Source organism: Lissotriton helveticus, chromosome 2_2 (assembly GCF_964261635.1).
Source record: "Lissotriton helveticus chromosome 2_2, aLisHel1.1, whole genome shotgun sequence".
NCBI lineage: Eukaryota > Metazoa > Chordata > Amphibia > Caudata > Salamandridae > Lissotriton > Lissotriton helveticus.
The window spans coordinates 28,809,749-28,820,539 of NC_136060.1; the positions used below are offsets into that span (position 1 = coordinate 28,809,749).

General features: G+C 46.2%; 1 protein-coding gene across 3 annotated transcripts in view; it reads right to left on the minus strand.

The window, feature by feature from the left end:
* Positions 1–2,970, minus strand: part of IRF2 (interferon regulatory factor 2) — a 319,691-nt gene extending 316,721 nt beyond the window's left edge. Inside the window, exon 1 of one of the 3 annotated variants that reach the window (XM_078678011.1) lies at positions 2,682–2,970. The gene's annotated coding sequence lies outside the window, so the exon portion shown is untranslated. Of the gene's footprint in view, positions 1–2,537 lie in introns of all 3 variants that reach the window. The other 2 variants (XM_078678009.1, XM_078678010.1) reach the window with 2 other exon arrangements.
* Between the last annotated feature and the right edge of the window lie 7,821 nt (positions 2,971–10,791).

Here is a 10,791-nt window from a genome sequence, read left to right on the forward strand (position 1 = left end):
GAAGGCTACAGGGATTCTCTGTCATTCTGTAATATTACCAGATGTTGGTGACTGACATATTAAAATAGGTTATTTAATCGGATATGGAAATTGATGTTGCAGTAGGACGTAAATCAAGAAGAGGTTGATAAAAATGATTACCAGAAAGGCTAGAAAAGATCAGAAGAAACACATCAGATGAAAGTAGTTGTGTGAACATAGCCAATGGGGTTTGCGACAAGCTATTAAAAAGTGAGTGGTCATTCAAGGTGGCAAGAGCAAAAAACAAAAGCAGTTCAACTTCCTGCAAAACCGTCAAACGCAATAATCATTTTAAACGTTTTGGTTTTCTTTCAGAGGGAGTGGTGTGTATGTGTAATGTTGGAGCTCTTCATTATTAAAATAAAAACAGGGCACGAGTCGGGGGTACACGCGAGCGGAGGGCAGCCGCACACTATTTTTACAGGGTGGACGCCGTCCACCCAGCCAAGAAGTTCACCCCCACTAAAAAATATGCTGAATTCGTCCCGGTGTTATTGGCAAACACCAAGACACATTCAGCTACACGTTGTTGTCTGCTTTCGATCGCACAACGTGAGGGCTTTCTTAGTTCAGACTCCTGCTGGGCCCATAACAAAGGTCCAATCTGAGGGGTCATCAGGCCTGGTTTTAATCGAATCTGGCTGGCAGCAGTCAGGAGCCTCACACCTAGAAGCAAATGCAGCAGAGATGAAACATAGGCTCACACCTTGGTACACTTCACACATACTTGAAAGGCAGCTTTTCATGTTGGTCAGGCTCTGTTTAGGAGATATGCATGTGCTGTAGGAATGTCAGATACATTGGTCTTTCCCTGTATTTACACTAAATAAATGTAATTTATATAGTGCTTACTACCCCTGAGGAGGCATTGAAATAATTCAAGTACCACTATTTTTTTTTGTTAAGCACTATGGGTAGAGGAAGATTGCGCTGACACTAGGCAACACTGTTTAATGCATAGCTTTCAAAAGTGTGAATCTCTGCCTCAATCAGGAGGGTTTGTTTGTATACTCGAAATGTGCTCCAATGTAAACATACATGTAAGGGTTCAAGATCTGATGTCACTTTTTATGAGGCCACTTCCTGTCATGTCACGCGCCGTGATGTCGCGCACTATGATGCCACTTGCATTCTAATCAACACGTTAGTCCCCCCACTTCTTTTTTAGGACGTGTGTGCTGATTAAAAGTGATTACTCAGAGTTTTTATTTTGTTGAAGACCTGGTCAGCCTATCATGTTTGCTCTGGAGGCCACCGACAGCAGCTTAGCTCTTAACAGCAAGGCGAGAGGACCGACTTACAGAAGTCGGGCAGTACAGTGGAAAGGCAGCAGCCTGCCTCCCAGCAAAGGAGGGACGTGGCCACATTTTCCGGGCTTTTTTTAGACACCTTCAGCTACCAGCTTGTCGTTAGCTGCGCTAAAAATAAGAAAGACAGCTCCCCTTTGCAGTTACAAATGTTCGAGTTGCTTCCACTTCAGCAGAGTGTAACGTGCTTAAACTGCAACAAGTGCCAGCATGCAGCTCTGGCCCGCCGTGCCATGCAAACTAGAACTGCCGGCAAATGCCCTATACGGAAAGGTAATCGGGTACTTTCAATGTGACCTTAAATGGCCTTTCTACGCGCCTGTATATTTTACCAAAAATGATCTAGATTCGACTGGATCCCCTTCTGATAGTTAAAAGAAAAGTGGTTAATATGCCCCCCACCCACACACCCACCCACCCCCCCCAAAAAAATGTTTAATCAAAGATCAAGACACAATTTGCAACAGTTTCCAGTAAAAGGTAAGGTGAGAATGCTTGACACACTGAAGTATGAACGAATGTACTGAAAGGATGCAAGGCATCGTTACACAGTTACGCCGCGATCTATAATAAGAAATGTGTTGCGCAATATGTGTGTGATCCTGTCCAAAAGTAACAATTTGGACCTGTGCAACCCTAAAAGCAACCAAGGGGGGGGGGGCTTCCCCTTTAATTGGTTTCAGTTTCAGTCTTCGATTGGAAGGTATCAGTTAATGAAAAACGCGAAGCAAATGGTTTGGATTTCAACAAAAAAGTAAAATGTAACTAAACTACACTGATGGAATTATGCCGATAAAAAACAATGTGAAGCACAGAAGAAATACAATAAAACATATACAACTTTAGTTTAACAGAAGCCATTTACCAGACGTTAGCTTAAACGTTAACCCCCGGCGCCTATAAAAACAAATCCAAAGGGTAGGCTTCATTTGGTGCACGTTTGTCGTTTTTGACACAACCCGAGTGCGTATTGCATGAATATTATACCAGATTAAACCTCCGAAATAGTCTCAACAAGGAATACAGTGACATGTTTTAAACAGTTAAGTGACAGGTTTATAAACATCCATGCGCTCAATAAACACGTCTCAGGGCTGTTGGGCGAACCTGGCGAAATAGAATGACAGGTAAACAAACAGCTTTCCAAACGCACACTCACATCCAATCCCGTGACATCATTTTAAATCCAAAAGTGAAATCAAACTTCACCTCATAAACGAAACCCAAATTCGCTTGATCCAAACTTGAGCTGACAAATATACGATTTTTTTCTTCCTGTCAACGAGCCAACAGCTACTTCCTGATTAAGAGACGAAGCAAAACCGTACTCCTTTTAAGAAAAAAAAGGGTTACCTTTTTTTAATTTCTGTCTGGATGAAAACAACGAAATCCCAAATTGTTTCACTGTTGTCAAGGCGTTTGAAAATGGAAGTTAGAAGGACCCTGGGTAATTATCCGCAGTATCAAAACTAAAAGTTAAGGCAGCAGAGGCTGTTGCTGGAGACGGGTCTAGATCGAAAGCAAAACAAGACGAAGAGAGCGAGAGTGAGCTGGCCCTGGAAACGCCTCCCCTCCCTGCTGTTTGTTTCATGTTTGCAGAGGGAGCTGTGGGGGAAGGGAGACCTGCTGAGGGGCATGGATACGAGAAGGACTGGCTCAACCAGTCGAGGAGGGAGCGTGCTCGCTCTGGTACATACCGCGCAGCCATTTTGAAGCGATATGACGAGTGAGCAGTTCCCTGAGACCATGTTGTAAATCATTGTTTTTTTCCTAATTGTATCAAATACCAGTACGCATGGCCACTTTGTTGTGAAATACAATTCTTTTAGTACTTATAAAGCAAAATGAAATATCATGTATTGCTTCTATGATTAACTATTTTATTAAAGCTGTTAAATAACGTGTTTGCCTGCGTTTATTTTCTTTTAGACTGAAAGACAACCTGTAAGCGAAGCGCTCAGTGCATGTGTGATACAACTGAATAATGCTTTAATACAAGATGGCCTCTATCTCCATCCGACCCCTGCTCAGCCTGCCAGAGCCTGTAGTCTCCTCTCAGTTTCTACACTGCCAAGGGTGAGGAAGGCGAGCGGCAGTTAACGAGGAAGGAGTGCGGAAGTCGGTCCTGAGCTCTCATTGGTGAAGTCAGACCGCCTCATTCTTTTCTCGGAAAAGTCAATTTCATTTTCATTTCCCCCCATCGCCAGCAGCTGCAACAGAAAGAGGAGTCGAGGAGCAGCGCTGCTTGCCAGCACAGCTGCTCATAGGCAAAAATAGGTGTCTCAGAAGATGCTAGGCAACGGAAAAACACTGACCGCCAAGTAGTTCATGTGCAGAGCGTGGAGCGGTGGTTGTAATTTGTGTTTCATCGATTGCTCGTTACCTTAATTGCGCAATTCCAAATTACTGTATGAATTATTTTATACATCCAAGGACTCCCGAATTTAAGCAGAAGGCCCCGATTTGTAAGCCAATAAAATACATAACATGGTGTGTTAACTATCCATCATAACATGGTGCTATTTTGCTTTCTTCCATTTAGAACTTATTGTGCAGATGCTTGTAGCGCGAACGTAAATTCATAAAATGGTGCTATTTTGGTTTCTACCATTTCGAACTTAAGCGCGAACGTGTCCCAAGGGTATTGGAGAGCGTTGCAGGTACACCAAATGAAATTTAGTATTTAACCCAGAATCACAGGATGTTAGGCTGGGCCTCGAGCCTGATTCCACAGTTTCAAGGTTTCCCAGGGGTTGTTATGCCACATCTCCCTCCCTACTTCTCACTCTCCAAGTTCTTGGGCAAATTAAATCCCCAATTAAAAAAACAAAACAACATAATATCCTTGCAAGGTATACCCAAAAGTTGTCTTGCAGGGGCACTGGAATTATGCGACAGGGAGGACCAATAATGCAGCAAAAAAAGTCAAATAGTGCACCACATTTTGTCATAGAGTATATTATTTTGCCAGTTTTATACTTGTAAACAATGCCTAATTAGTATCAGTCTAACACTCAAATACTGCAATAAGCTACAGAAAGGTGACCCCTCAACATTTGCGAAGGGTCTTCCACAGCGCAGCAACAACACATGTCGCCACATTTTTAGGAACTTTTGATCTGGATGAGTTAGAAACACATTTTTTTGTTATATCTGCGGATTATGCAGTAGATGGATCATGTGGCAAATACAGCAAATCAATTATTTTGCAGAAAATTCAGAAAATTGCTCAAATCCAGTTGCTCTGCTAACTGATAATCTTCACTGTCCTTATTTATTTACGGTTTAGTGTAAGGCGAACCAGCCCCAACTGGGCTGGTTCGCCTTATACTAAGCGCCGTACTGGAGCGCATTAACAGCCATTAGAATAGACTCCATAGTGAAAAAATGACTGAGGTGAGGTTAAGTGTTCAAGTAATGAAGGGTAGTGTAATAACTAGATGGAAATAGAGGCTACATAGCATGGGGCCTTATAGATAATAAATGTTAGTTTGAATTGATTTCTAGCTTTAATTGGTGAAGTGTGGTCTGTATCGGTAAGATGTGATCTTGTTTGATTGTGCGAGGCAGACTGCCAAGCTTAAGGCTGTTTTTAGAGGGGCTAGGGTTATTTTGGGAATGCCAGACAGGAGACAATTTCCACAATCAAGTTTTGATACTAGGAATTACACCACAATCTTGAAGTCCTCTGTATGAATAAAGAGTTTAACTTTCCGAACAAGTCTGATCTGGTAAAGTGGATTACTTTCTGTGGTATTAATGGTGGGATGTTAATTTATTTTCTTGTTAAGTGTGCAGTATTGGGATTTTGCTGTCTTAATAATGGTAGTCTTACTGTCTGGAATGTTAGAAGCATCTAGCCATCTTTGCACAGGGGTTTTGCATTGATAGGGCGAAATAAGAAGACATTCTGTTACCTGGCTTGCAGACTGTAGCTTCTTCATCACTCTTCCCAGTGCAGTTATGTCACTCGCGGAAGATATCTTAAGACGTAACTGATTGTCATCAGAGTGTGGAATGAGATGTCCGAATTGTTCAGGAGAGTGTTCAGGGGTTCTATGTATAAAGTGAACACAGTGAGGAACATGATATACCCTTGAGGTACTCTTTTATTGATGGGAGACTGGGTTGAGATGTTTGTCATTTTCACATGTTGTGATTGATTGGAAAGGTATGATTCAAATCAAGCTAGAAATATGCCTTCTAGACCCATCCGTTCAGGTTTTTATTTTATTTTAAGCAGAGAGCTGTGGTTGATGCTGTTAAATGCTGCCAACAAATATTGAAGAGCCAGAAGTTCAAAATGACCTTTTCTAAGATTGTGATCACATTGCGCTTTATTTGTAGTCTACCAGATTCTGTGCTACAGCTGTCTCTGGATCAAGGTTTGTGAGGCTCAAGCAGGTTGTTTTCTTCCATGAAGGTTTCAGCTGTTTCTCTACACTGCTTTCTAATATTTTAGCCATTAAATGAAGATTGGATATCGATCGGAAATTGTTCAGGTCTTCTGTGTCTGTTGGGTTTTTATTTATTTATTTATTTTTTGAAAGTTTTTTTATTTTGCAGTAAACAAAAGTATACATAGGTGTGACATTTACAACTCCCGTCCCGTCCACCGCCCACCCCCACGACAAAAAGCTAACGTTTCAAGGACACAGAAAGAAATGGAGATAGCAGGAATAAATAGCACCTTAAAGAAGGGCGAGAAAAGAGACAAGGTGTTAGGTACAAGAGCACTAGGTAAAAGTGATACCATAGGAGAAGGAGAAGAGAGAGAAGAAGGGTAGAAATAATAGAAACCAAAAGAAAGCAGGAGGGGAGAAATCGCAAGCCGAGCTAGCCCGGGTGCTCGAATCATGTAATGAGAGCTTCCCAGACTCCTTGCCCCTTCTTCCGCCCTTTACGAACTTTTTTGGCATAAATAGCTTTTTCTAGATGGTAGGCTGCTACTATTGTTGTTATTGTTATTGTTAATGTCGGTTTATATAGCGCCAAATCACCGACAGGTCTCAGGGCGCTTTTGACCGCAATGACATAACAGCCCGGGCAGCAACAGGAGGCGCGTTGGATCTATACTGAGCTCAACGCTGTTCTAAATAGAGTTGTCTTTAGGGCTTTCCTAAAGCGGAGCAGGTTTCCTTCCTTGCGAAGGGCTTCAGGCAGCTCATTCCACATTTTGGGCAGTAGGACCGAAAAGGATCTCCCTCCTTTTGTGGCTAGCCTGAACCGAGGACTAGCCTAGCCTAGCCAGCCACTGGGAGATTGGGGGGGATCGACGTCCAGCCACGCAGAGGCAACACAGATCCTCCACACTGCCATTGCAACAAAGATTAGTGCCCCACCTTTGTTCCTATTGGTTTCGATCTGGGTCCCCAACAAGACTGTGGGAGTAAGTGCGATGGCCTGAGAGGTGACTTTCCCCAGAAAATCCTGCACCTTAAGAAGAACTGGAGTGAATTTGGGGCAAGTAGCAAACATGTGCACTGAGTCGGAGCTGAACTCCGAGCACCGAGGGCACAATGTCCCTTTGCCGGCTCCCCATTTAGCAACAGAAAAAAGATGGTTGTGAATTGTTGTGCCTGCAGTTTAGCTGACAGCAAGAAGTTTTGAGAAAGTTCTAGTGAGGTATAAAACGTGTTGTGCGGGGCAGCAAGTTTAGTATGCCACTTGTCCGCTATTCTCGGTAGATCGTCTGGAGTTTGTCTGTTTAGAGCAGTGTAAATAAGACCTATTCGAGGGGTCGCAGAATCCCTCAGTGTATTGATGAGTTCTATTTCTGAGAACCCTGCGATGCCCCCAACCTTTCTAGAGAGAAAGTCACGTATAGAGAAGTATTTAAAGGCATCTTGGCTTTCCAGACCGTGTTTATTTTGCAGGTCTGGAAAGGATTTAACTCCTTCACTGGTGATTAGGTCTCCCAGTTTCGTGATGCCAGCCTTGTGCCAGTCTAGAAGATAGGACCTACCAAAGATGGCGGGGAGGTAACAATTCGCAGTGATAGGAGAGTAGTAATTAAATCTTCCCAGCCCAAATATTCTGCGGATATTACGGAAGACATTAAAGGAGTGCATTAAGGTCTTAAATCTCACACGTTTGTAATATCCGAAGGATACCTGCCTGAAAAGGCAACCGGGGTGCTCTTCACCCAGTAAAAGTTGAAATGGTGAAGAAAACCTGGATGGAGGGGAAGGGGAGTGTTCCCTCAGCAGTTCAGTACTATACTGCAAGACTGAAGCCCAGTAGTACAGTGCAATGTTGGGAAGAGACAGTTGTTTTAGAGCCTGCCTAGGTTGTGAGTAGGCCCAGATAAATTGCGTAAATATTTGCTGACATTTCTACAAATTGGCTTTGCTGAATTCCAGTGGTATGATGCGGAAGAAGTAGAGCAGTTTTGGGAAGTAGGTCATTTTAATAACGTTGCACCTGCCAACAAAAGTCAGGTGCAAGTTGTCAGTTTGCTTAAGGGCTTTCTTTGGTTCTGCTGCAAGGGGGGATAGGTTCTCCGTTACAATTTGGTCCATGTTAGCAGTAATGAAAACCTCAAGGTATTTTGCCTTTGAGATTACCCAGCTGTCGGTCCAGGTGATTTCCTTGTTTATTATTAGTTGGGTTTTCTTTTTATTCAATGCATACCCCGAAATTTTCCCACATTTTTGTGCCTCCATTTCCAGTGCCAGAATGGCACTCTTGGGAACGGGGGAAGATATGGCCAGGTCGTCGGCATAGGCCATGATTTTGGTGTTACTACCCTGCATGCTTGTTGCCATAATTGGGGGGTTCTTTTCAATTTTCTTAATGAATGGGTCTATATAGAGGGCTAACAGCAGGGGAGAGCAAGGACAACCCTGCCTGGTACCCCAGGAGATGTTGAATTGCTCTGTAAGCCGCCCGTTGATTGAAACGCAGGCCGTCGGTTTTTGATATAGAGCCGGTACAACCTGTGTACTTTTTGGCCCAAAACCCATCCTACCAATGACACCCCCACAAGAACCGCCAGGAGACCCGGTCGAATGCCTTTTGGGCATCTAGTAGTATTAATGATATTGGGTCTCCTGCTACCTGTGCTGCGTCAAATAGGGTAATGGCCCGCCTAACATATTACGTGGTGCCTTTCTTTGGTATGAAGCCGTGTTGCCATTCTGAGACTAGGGACTCAATTACAGAGGATATTCTGATTGCTATTGTTAGACCTGACACCTTTTGGCGTGGTTCTTCCCCCATATTTTGCCTCTGACTCATGTGTGTTGATGCTGTGCTGGATTTCGTTTTTGCTGATTTAGATGCTTTGGACACTCTGCCACTGCTGATCAGTGTCAGAGTGTAAGTGCTCCCTCTGTAAATTGTGATATTGATTGAATATACCTGATTGGCATATTTGTATCACCACGAAGTCCCTAGTAAAGTGCACTGTGTGTGCCAGGGCTGGTGATGACAAATGCTACTAGTGGGCCTGCAGCGCAGATTGCGCCACCCACATGAGTAGCTTTAAAATGGTGACTCAGGCCTGCCAGCGCAGAGCCTGTGTGCAGTCAGTGACTGCCATGTCAGCCTGGCCAGTGTCCCCACTGGCTAGGCCTAACCCTTCCCTGTCTGTGCACATCAGTCACCCCTATGGAAGGCTCAAGGTAACCCCCTGGGCAGGGTGCAGTGTATGGATAAGGTAGAGCATGTGCTAGTGCAGGTAATATGCTCTGGTAGTGGGCTGCAGCCGTAAGGCTATCTTGCTCCTTAGAGTAACATGGAGGGGGCTGGGCCCATGTGATACCAGCCTATCTTCCCCTAGGAACAAGATGGGACATAAGTGAAAGATATCCCTGGACTCAGAATTTAATGACACATCTTTTAGTGAAGGGTGTTTTTAAATCCTGTGTTGGAGAATAGCACTTTTAGAAAGTGGCTGTTCTCTTGTCTAAACCTTTCTGTGTGCCTGGGTTTGTGGAATGCCTGCCTGGTCTGGATGTGACAGGGAGGGGCTGCAGAGCCCCAGAGGAGAGGGTCGGAGCCATCCCGGGGATGAAAGGGCACATCTGCCTGCCTGGGAGGAGGGAGGAAGGAATGCCTGATAAGTGCTGAGCTGCGCCTGCCTACCTCCCCCACGTTAGCTCTCTCCTGGTGGTCAACTGACCCCCCTGGCCCTGAAGCTGACAGGAAGAAGAAAACCAGAGACACCTCAGTGCTCCGCAACCCCCAGAACTGGTTTAGACTGGACCCAGGGCCTCCATGCACAAAGGCTTCAAAGAACTTCAAAGGCACTGAGGGGTATAAGGAAAGGACCCCTGTCTACAGAGAGGTAGATTCTGAAATTCTGCAACCAAGAAGGAACCTCTGCTGGAAGGAGGACAGCTAGGGAACTAAAGGAAGACTGCCTTGCTGTGTGCTCTAAGGGCTGACCTGTTCTACTGTCTACCTGGAAGCTGAGGAGAAGAAAAGGGGCTTTGCTGTGTGCTGTGACCCTGCCTACTTGAAACTGCCAAGACTCTGCTGTGTGCTGTGTCTACAACTGAATCTCCAAGGGCCTGAGAAGAGCTGGCCTCCTGTTGGGAACCCAGGACTAAAGGTTCCTAAAAGCTATCCCAGAAAACGGCTGGAAAATCGTGCTGTTGGGACCCGAGACGCGTGGTGCTGAACTGCGGAGCGTGAGGAAGGGATCGGTGTGCTCATCGGCACATTAACCGTGAGGGTTGGAGGCTTGTGGAGCCTCCCCTCGTGAAATCTTCTCCCAGGTGGTGGCAAGGTCGAGAGGGGGGGTCTAATCGAGACCAGCGCCCTTGAAAACCCTTTGCCGCCAAATCACCACCGCGGCCCGGGGCCAGGAAACCCCCCCGCGACTTGCTCCGAGGTCCAGGAGCTGCCGCGGCGAAGAACGAAGCCGCCGCGACCCCATTGGCTGAGGGAGCCGATCCCCCTCACCAACGCCGCGACGGGATTGGCCCGTGCGGCGTAGCATCATCAGCGTCCTGGTGCCGTGATTGGCCGAGCTTGCGGAGCGTCATCGGCGAGGCCGCGCTGCCATTGGTTGGCGGCCTCGCGCTCAGAGGGGCTCGACAGAGGGCCGCGACAGGATTGGCTGCCTCCGCTGAAGCTGCGGGAGGTGCCGAGGAATTGCCGAAATCACCGCCGGGACCGGGGAAGAGCTCTGACCCCGCCGAGGGACTTGGAAGCGTCCCGCACCCCTGGCCAGCCGTCCCTCCATCAGGTGAGCTTCACCGCCTCCCCCGCCGCTCGTTGGATTGTCGAGAGCGGGCGGGAGAGGAAAGGGGACCGGCCGGGGCGGGGACGCGTGCAGTCTGCACGGCTGGTGCGCAGTGGTGCGCCTGAGTCCCAGGAAGACGCGAGGCTGCCCCGGGGACGAGAAAGAGTCCCTGGGCCTCGCGAGGGAGTTGAAACAGCGCTTGAAGCCCATAGATATAAGTACACGTGGGCCTTGTTTTCTTTGCTCATGTTGAGAGCGTCACAGTTATAG